Source organism: Sceloporus undulatus, chromosome 5 (genome assembly GCF_019175285.1).
Source record: "Sceloporus undulatus isolate JIND9_A2432 ecotype Alabama chromosome 5, SceUnd_v1.1, whole genome shotgun sequence".
In the NCBI taxonomy this organism is placed as follows: Eukaryota; Metazoa; Chordata; class Lepidosauria; order Squamata; family Phrynosomatidae; genus Sceloporus; species Sceloporus undulatus.
In genome coordinates this window covers 19518442-19527265 of record NC_056526.1, presented here as the reverse complement: position 1 = coordinate 19527265, position 8824 = coordinate 19518442, and positions in this window count along the sequence as shown.

The window sequence follows — 8824 nt, the reverse complement described above, 5'->3', positions numbered from 1 at the left end:
TTCATGCAAATGTTGCAGACAGGTTTGAAAACAGATGGCATGAGAAAGGAGAAGATGCAGCTGCTTGCAGTCCACCACTCAAGGGTGATCTGGGTTACACAATTTGTTTGGATGAGTTGTTCGTGTTGTTGGTTTTCCTTAGCTAAAGTGTTGTGAACAAGGCTGCCTATTGCAAACCCTTTGGCTAAAGCCATATATGCAGTAAGTAAAGAAGCAAGTCTTGGGGAAGAATACATTTTGAGATATTAGTTGTGTTTCCTTAGTGCAGTAAGCTGTCTGTAACAAGCAAAGCCCTGGCAGTCACCTGCTTCTCTGACCGAGATCAGAATCTGGAATGAAAAAGAGGCACAACTGCTCCAACCCACTGTGGTAATTCCTGTATTTCTAAGCTTCTGCCATACAATCCTAAACAGTTGTGTTGGCATGTCTCCCTGAAATTCCCTTATAATATCAATATCTTGTGCCAAAAATGTGTTTTGCTCCTTCTTTCCCCAGTTATTAGGCATTCAGATGTTTTGAGTAAAACACAACACTATTGTTGTTCTTCCTGATCTGTAGTGCTCTTGCTTCACCACACTGAATTTGTTCCCCAAAAGTTTAAGAACTTTTAAAGACATTTTCTTAGGTTCATTCCTTGTTACCCTTTCTCTAGTCTCCTCCTCCCTGCTATTTCTTTCTACTGTTAAACTTTAAATTGTAAGGTTTGGGGAAGACCTTTTTTTCATCCATACTTCCCTAGAAAATTGTTGGGCACATAAATGTCTATTAAATAGCCATAGCCTTTTGGAATTAGAACTGCACTGCTTTTCTCTTATGCCATGTTTTTAAACTTAGGTCCAAAACACACTGCAGAAATAATCCAGTTTGAGACCACTTTAATTGCCCTGGATCAGTGCTAGGGAATTCTGGGAACTGTAGTTTATTGTGACACCAGAGGCCTCTGACAGAGAAGGCTAAGTGTCTCACAAAACTAGTTAAAGCGGTCTCAAATTGGACTATTTCTGCAGTGTAGTTTGACCTTAATCAGCTGTATTGAAAATTGAATGATGGTAAATAAAGGTGATTTTTATTACACCTTTAGACTGCCTAATAAGTAAAGTTCTCTCGGTTTATATAAAAAGATACATGAAAATTATTGAGTCCAACAAAAAATTAGCTACAAGCAGCATACAATAAAACACAGAGAAGTAGCAAAAATTAACCATTTACATATTTAAAACCAAATGAAAAGGAAACTCAGTAATAAAATGGAAGAATACTATAATCTAATATGAGATAACTTGACTTTTGGCTTTTGAAGATCAGGGTTCTTGGAGGTTTCTCATTCATGTAGGTCCATGTGTAGGTGCCTTCAAGTTGCCTCTTGTTGACTCCATACATTTCATAGGGTTTTCTTGAAAGAATATCCAGAGCTGGTTTTTCTTGCTCCTTGCTCTGAAGTATTGCCAACAGAATCCAGTTTTTGTTGGCTGACCCTGCTTAGGTTCTAAGATCAAACGAGAGCTGGTGCTTTTAAGGTATTCATAGGGTCACCATAAATTGAGGCCATCTTGACAGCAAATACCAACTATAAACCATTAAAAACACTTCATAGATCAGGGAGATCTTCACCTGGTGCCAAAATGACTATAATACTGGCACTAGATAAAGATGACAATGCATTGTTATCAGCACCTGCATATGATAGACCTGAGACCTGTAAGGCCTGAGGAGAGTAGTTGATGACTGAGACTCTTGGACGTCTCTCATTCATAGGTCACCATAAGTCAAAGTCCACATGATGGCAAAAAACAGCAAAGCCACCTGTCCCACCACATTTGTTGGGGGTACCTGGAGGACAGTGGTTCTCAAACATTGACCATCCAGACATTTTGGACTTCAGTTAAAAGCCCAGCCACCTCTGCCAACAGTGAGAGTTGAAGTCTAAACTATTTGGAGGATAAAATTTTGGGAGCCACTACCTTAGATGATATTCTTCTTCCTAGGGAGAAGTAGGAAGAGGAGGAAGAGAAGGAATAAGAGGATGAAGAGGAGAACGAATAGGAAGAAGAAGACTAGGAGGAGGTGATTAATCACAGGATTCAAAGATGCAGCTAATGTCATGCTTAGTCTGGCTTTCAGCAATTGGTTATATTGCAGACTTCATTTTGAGATAAAACTGATCTATAGAGAGTGCTAAAGAGCTTCATGCTGGCACAGTTGAGATAGGCAATGGGACCTTCCTTTTGGGGGGCAGTTGACAGAATCAAAGCAGAAGCAAAGGGTGTGCATTGATTTTTTTTTGCCTTGAATTCTGTGCTGGGAGAAAGGCAGGATATAAATTATATACATAAAAGTTAAATTAATTGGTCAGCATTCTAGATCATTAAACAAAAGATAATCTGCCATAAAATGTCAGCTAGAAGATCCTACTCATGCGTTCACAGATTGCTATCTCTCATCCTGTCCTAGTTCACAGGATTGTTGGAAGATGAAACAAGCTAAGGATAAATTGTAACCTTTTCTTGTGACAGGGAAGAAGAAATCCTGAATAATTATTTCACACTAATATATTGATGTAAATACTGAGCTTTTTGATACTTGCTGTTGTAAATGTTGGAACAATCCAGGCTAAACCCTTACGAGACTAATTTCCATGACCTCCCTAATTGAGTCCAGCCATCTGATGTGCAATCTTCCTCTGTTTCTACTACCACCAACCTTTCCCAACATTATTGTCTTTTCTAAGGAGCTGTGCCTTCTCAGGAAGTGGACAAATTACAATAGCCTCATTTTGATCATCTTGACTTCTAGAGGTATTTCAGGCTTGATCTATTCAAGGACCCATTAGTCTGTCCTTTTGACTGTCCACAGTATCCTCAGCACTCTCCTCCAGCACCACTTCACAAATGAGTTGATTTTCTTTTGATTCACTTTTTTCAGTGTCCAGCTCTCACATCTATACATACTGATGGGGAGTACCATGGCATGGAAGATTCTAACTTTAGTGCTCAGTTGTATATCTTTACTCTTTAGGATTTTTTCTAACTCTTTCATGGCTGCCCTTCCCATTCCTAGTCTTCACTTTATCTCTTGACTGCAGTCTCTGTTCTGCTCACAAGGTATGAGAAATCTTTAACTCTTTCTATTTCTTCATTATCTAAGTTGAATTTATGTAGGTACTCCGTGATCATTAGTTTTGTTTTCTTTATGTTCAGGAGCAAGCCTGCCTTTGCACTTTCTTCTCTGAGCTTCCTCAGTAATTGTTCCAAGTCCATGATGCTTTCTGCTAGTAATATGGTGTCATTAGAATTCAGACTAAAACCCAGAGCCACCAGAAGTTGCTGAGTATGATGTATACCATTCAGTGTCATGTTCTTCCTCATACAGTCCCACTAACTTCTTCCCAGTTCAGAGCTCTTGTAGTCTGCCTTATCTTCAGAAAAGGAGCATGGTGGCTTACAAATAAGAACAACAGAAATACCAATAAAACAAGGAAATCATGCTGTTGCAATAAAACAGTTAGAACATGACAATAGTAACTCTATCAGAGTAGCAAAGAGGAACAAACAATTTAGAAACTAAATGCTTCTGTAGACCAAAATGGCTTACCCAAAGTTTCACGCATGATGTCTATGACAATGTATGTATGTACAATATGTATGTATATGCCCACAGAGTACTTTACCTGGTGTTCCTGTTCAGTGACATTACCCCATCTCTCTGCAGATTCAGCATTTATTATGGAAAAATCATCCATCCACAAACAACTTCCTTCCTCCCCAGACAGGCAGACAGAATTTTCCATTCTACCCAACATTTCTTTTCTTTTCTTTTTTAATGAAAATGAAATCCAGCAGAAATATACCATTCCTCTCTTTCAGCAAAATACACAAAACACACAGGGCAGATGGAATTAAAGAAAGAGGGACAGGTGTGTGTGTGTGTGTGTGTGTGTGTGAGAGAGAGAGAGAGAGAGAGAGAGAGATGGGAATAATGTAGCCCTGTTTTCTTCAAGCGTGGCTCCTGCAGAGCCTGGATAGTGTCCTTTGCCTTCCCTTCTCTTCAGGGAACCAGGTCTTACAAGGCATGTTTTGTTCCAAAGCCTCTCCTGGTGGTGGAAAGCCTCACATCTGCCTGCCAGGTGTAACAAGCCACCAAGAGCAGCAGGTACAGCACATCTGAGGCTGTGAAGGAAAGGAAGAAATGTCCTGGTGCAGTTTTTCTGTACAGCCTGCAGGGACTTGTAAAAAGGAAAATGCTTCAACAGTCTCTGAATTACTGGCTTTGGTGATTGATGATCCCTACTGGTGTTTATGAGGTTATCTATGAAAGAAGGTTACTTGCATACCTTGGAACATAAATAGATTGGTCACAGACCAAGAATCACTGTAGAGGAAAGCAGCAGCAGAGGAAGAACAGCAAGCTTGAACTTGCTAAGACCCAGTATCACGAAATCATGGCTACAAGGCTGATCTGTAGATCAGAAGTGGAGCAGAGGGAAGGAAAGAAAGGATTTTTGTGAGGCCAGATTTGTGGAGGCTGTGTGTGTTGTGTGTGTCTGTTTTGCTGGGCCTGTAAATAGCAACAATGGAACAGGGATGCCATTTAGGGAGAACGAGAGAAGGCATTCATCCTCTTGCTACATATCTAAACTCATGCAGTTATGAGGAGCACCTGCATTCTGGCTAAAATAAAATAAAAGAGAGCCCAGGTGGTGCAGTGATTAAATGCTGGCACTGCAGCCACAATGTTGTGAGTTTGATCCTAGGGCTCCAGTTGACTCAGCCTTCCATCCTTTTGCATGTCAGTAAAACGAGTATCCAGCTGGCTGGGAGCAACTGTTTTACAGATTGTAAACCCCTTAGAGAGTGCTGAGTTCACTATTAAGCAGTATAGAAATGTAAATGATACTGCTAAAATACACATAGTAAAAGATTCAGTGGTGGCTCATATCTTCCATGGCAATTGATGGGTGTGTGGGGTTAATCAGAACATTAAAGGCACTGTCTGAGATTCTAAACCCATTTTGGGGTCAGGACAAAACAATTTGGATGCCTTGTTTAAAGGTCAGATCCTAGTCCAGGCTTCTCTGACATGGAAGTCACCAGGAGAAAATCCATGAATATGGTTTCCTCTGTGTGTGTGTAAGAGAGAGAGGGGGGAGTCAGGAAGGACTGCAGTCCTGGGTAAAGGAAGACTTAGGAGTTTATTGCACTGGCCCTAAAACGGGCCCAGTGCGTTCTAAAATGTGCACACGCACGGCGCACACTGAACGGGATGGGGCCAAGAACCCCATTTTACTGCACAGTGGAATGCTGCCTTTGCCGCCGGGCGTTCCAATTGCGTCCCTGTTCCGCTCCAGAGGGCGCCATTTCTGAGAACCGTTCTAAAGTGTTTGCTATATTACCCAAGTGAAAAAGTATGAGTTTCCATATATGATTCCTCCATAGCCTCTTCCGAGCCCTGATCATTTTCTGATTTGTTGACTGCAGTCTCCATTTTGATTAATGACTGAGCCAAGGTATGGAAAATCTTGAACTGTTTCAAAACCTTCATTCTGTACTTTAAATTTATGTAAATTTATGTAAAGTATGTGAGTTACAATGATTAAACAAATAAAGGTGTGCCATTATGTGTGTATATTATGACAGGTATGAAGAAACTTAGAGAAAACTCCAGTTCCCTGATTATTCTGAATAATCATAAACCTAGCTGCAAATGTTTGGCTGGGATAGACAAGAAGAAGTTTGAATCAAGGTCAATCCACACGAGCCTTTTTGAAAGTTTACTTTGGCCTGGATTTCTCTCTCCCTTCCTGCTGAGCTTGATTCATCAGATAGAGTCCAGACAAATCAATTAATTGCATATACAACTTGCCATTATGGTTGTTAGAATTTGTGTCTTTTTTCTGGCTCAGGGCTACTGACAAGTATGCTGGTGACATTACTGTTCAAAGTACCTGTCACTGAGGGCTAATTTGAACTAGAATAGAAAAGGAATAGCCTCAGCCCTGAGGTTACAGTTTGAAGCAGGACTGAGTTGGTTTGCCTGGGAACTGTATATATGTCACCACTGTAATGTAATTGTATGAGACTAGAAGTGTAAAGACCCAGGTTCAAATCCCCACTCAGCAATGTAGTTTACTGGATGACATTGTACTTGTCAAAGTTCAACCCAACCTATCTCACAGGGTTATTATCAAGATACAGTACAGTTGGTGGTAGTGTGTGGACTGAGAATTTTATATACTGTTGTGCTGAGCATGTTGCAGAAATGATGGGATTGCCAGTGGCTTGTAATCTGAGCAAAGGGGTCTCATTTTGTCATCTTGGGGTAACAATCCACCTATTTTGATCACAGGATGCTATTGGATGGGATGGAAATATAGCTGCTGCTGCTGCTGCTGCTATTGTACTATTTTACATTGATAGTTCCAGATATAGGTGGGTGGGATGTTCTCAGTAGTGATGGAAATGCACTCTGCACATTATTGGAGTGCTGTCATCATGGCTAATACCCTTTAGAATTGAAAAGGCAGTCAGGACTGATGTTGGGAGGATTCTAGGTGAAACTATGTAGGCTTTTCCTGCTATAAGAAAGGCAGATACCATGTTTATGCTTTTCTTTTTATGAGTGAGAACTGGATCAACTAATGACTGCATGGCAATTGGAGCCCAGACAGATGCCCTACATCCTTTAGCAATATTTACAGAGTGTGGCACTTTTACAACTTGAACTGTTTTGTTTTAGTTGTTCTTTTTAAAAAATGCTTTCAGGTCTGAATTTGAAGTGAGATTTACTGGTATCAGTTCTTGGAAGTTGTTTTATAGGCCTACAGTGTTATCCCCTGGAATTTTAGTCTTTCATAAGGCAATGCTGCTTTTCTTTGTACAGGGAGTGTTTAAAGAAAATGGCACTTTTCTGAGCTTGCGCAGAGGGTCCATCTCAATTTACTGAATCATCACAGGCAATCTCTGCTCAACTTGGGTTGTAGACATGGCCCGTTTTGAAGGCAGCCATAAGCCCTGCTGTCATCTCCTCTCTATAAAATTAAGTCCAACAAAAATAAAGAGATTTGAGAATAGTTGTAGCAGGAGTTTGAGCTTTTGATCAAAGGAAGTAATATTGCCATTCTGCAATACTGTGCCAGTTTCTTGGTGCCAGAGTTTAAGAAGGATATTGACAAACTAGAACATATCCAGAGGACAGTGACTAAAACAGTAAAATGTCTGTAAACCACAGTGTGCTTAGTTTTGAGCACATAAGAGATTACCAAGAGAGTGCTATTCAAAGTAGTGGTCTGCAAACCGGTTCTGGCTCATATGCATTAGCTGCTGTCCAAAGAGAGTTTCCAGAAAAGAAAGAAACAGTAGTCACCAGGAACAAATATGGTACATGGGGCGGGGGGGGGGGGAGCTAGAATTGCCAATCCTCCACATCAGATAGCATGAGAACACTAATGGAGAAGATGTAGAAACTTGTTTTCTGCTAGATTCTGACTAAGCATTAGGAAAAATATTCTGATGGCAGGAGTTGTTGGTGAATAGACTAATTTGGAAGATGATGAGCCCTTCTTCATTTAAGCTTTTCAAACAGAAGTTGGATAGCCACCTATCAGATATGTCTCAACAATGGGTATTTGCACTGCTGGCAAAGCTGGATTTGATAATATCACATAATTTCTAACTATATTTCTATTATTTTCTCTATGCATTTTTTTTCTAAGCCGGAAGTCATTTGCAGGCAGAAAGGATATTATTCAGGCACTCACACAGTCGAACAAGTGGTGTGGTGCCACTGAAAAACAAAATGCTTTTGAGCTAATGTGTGATGACAGGAAATTTTTGCAACAGGTGTTTTTTTTGTTGTTGTTGTTGGCTCATTCCAAATGAACCCACATTTGACATGAAACAAAGTTAAAGTTTAGCTACAGGATCTTTTTTCTGTGTCCTGGATAAACCACAAAGGTGAGAGTACCTTTGAGCACCTACAAAGTACAATGCCACATAAGAATCACTGGTAGAATTGAAAGACATAGCTGTGTTAGTCTGGAAAATTAGTATGTTCTTGTAGCACCTAGTAGATCTTGTAGCACCTTTGTGACTAACTGAAAGAGACATGTTGGTAACATGAACTTTTGTAGACTTGAGCCTACTTCCTCAGATGCACATCCAAGGAAGTATGCTTAAGTCTGTGGAGTATATCACATGGGAGAGATCCTGTGCAAAAAACAGGATTTTAAAGTGAAAAAACCCTGCAAAAGCAGATTTATTATCAGACAACGTCCGAGTTAACTCAACATTAACATGGACAGAAAGTAGAAAAGACACGCAAAAGTGCAATTGATTTTTAGACAATGTCGCTGTTCAGGTGCATTAACACAACATTAACCCAGCTAGAAAGTAGACAAACCATGACTCTTTTTTACTTCTGGAAAATCCCAAAAGTAAAAATAATTGCGTTTTGTTGACTTTCTAGCCAGTTTCAAGTTGCATTAACCCCGACATGTCTGAAACTCAATTGTGTTTTTGTGTGTCTTCTTAGGGCTTTTTTGGGGTGGGTGGGTTAAAACCCATTTTAAATCCCGTTTTCACACGGGATGCTTCTGGTGTGATAAACTCCTATGAAAGCTCATGCTACCAACTTCTCTCTTTCAGTTAGTCTCAGAGTGCTACAAGATCCTTTTTGTCTAAGAATCACTGGTAGTCTCCGTGTGCTATATATGGGATGCTGTCCAGATTTTCACACAGGTGTAAGGCCCAGAAACCCTGTTTGGTTTTGTTTATAAGAAACTAACAATAAGCTCGCCTCTGTCCCATTTTGGAGACTGGAGGCGGCATTA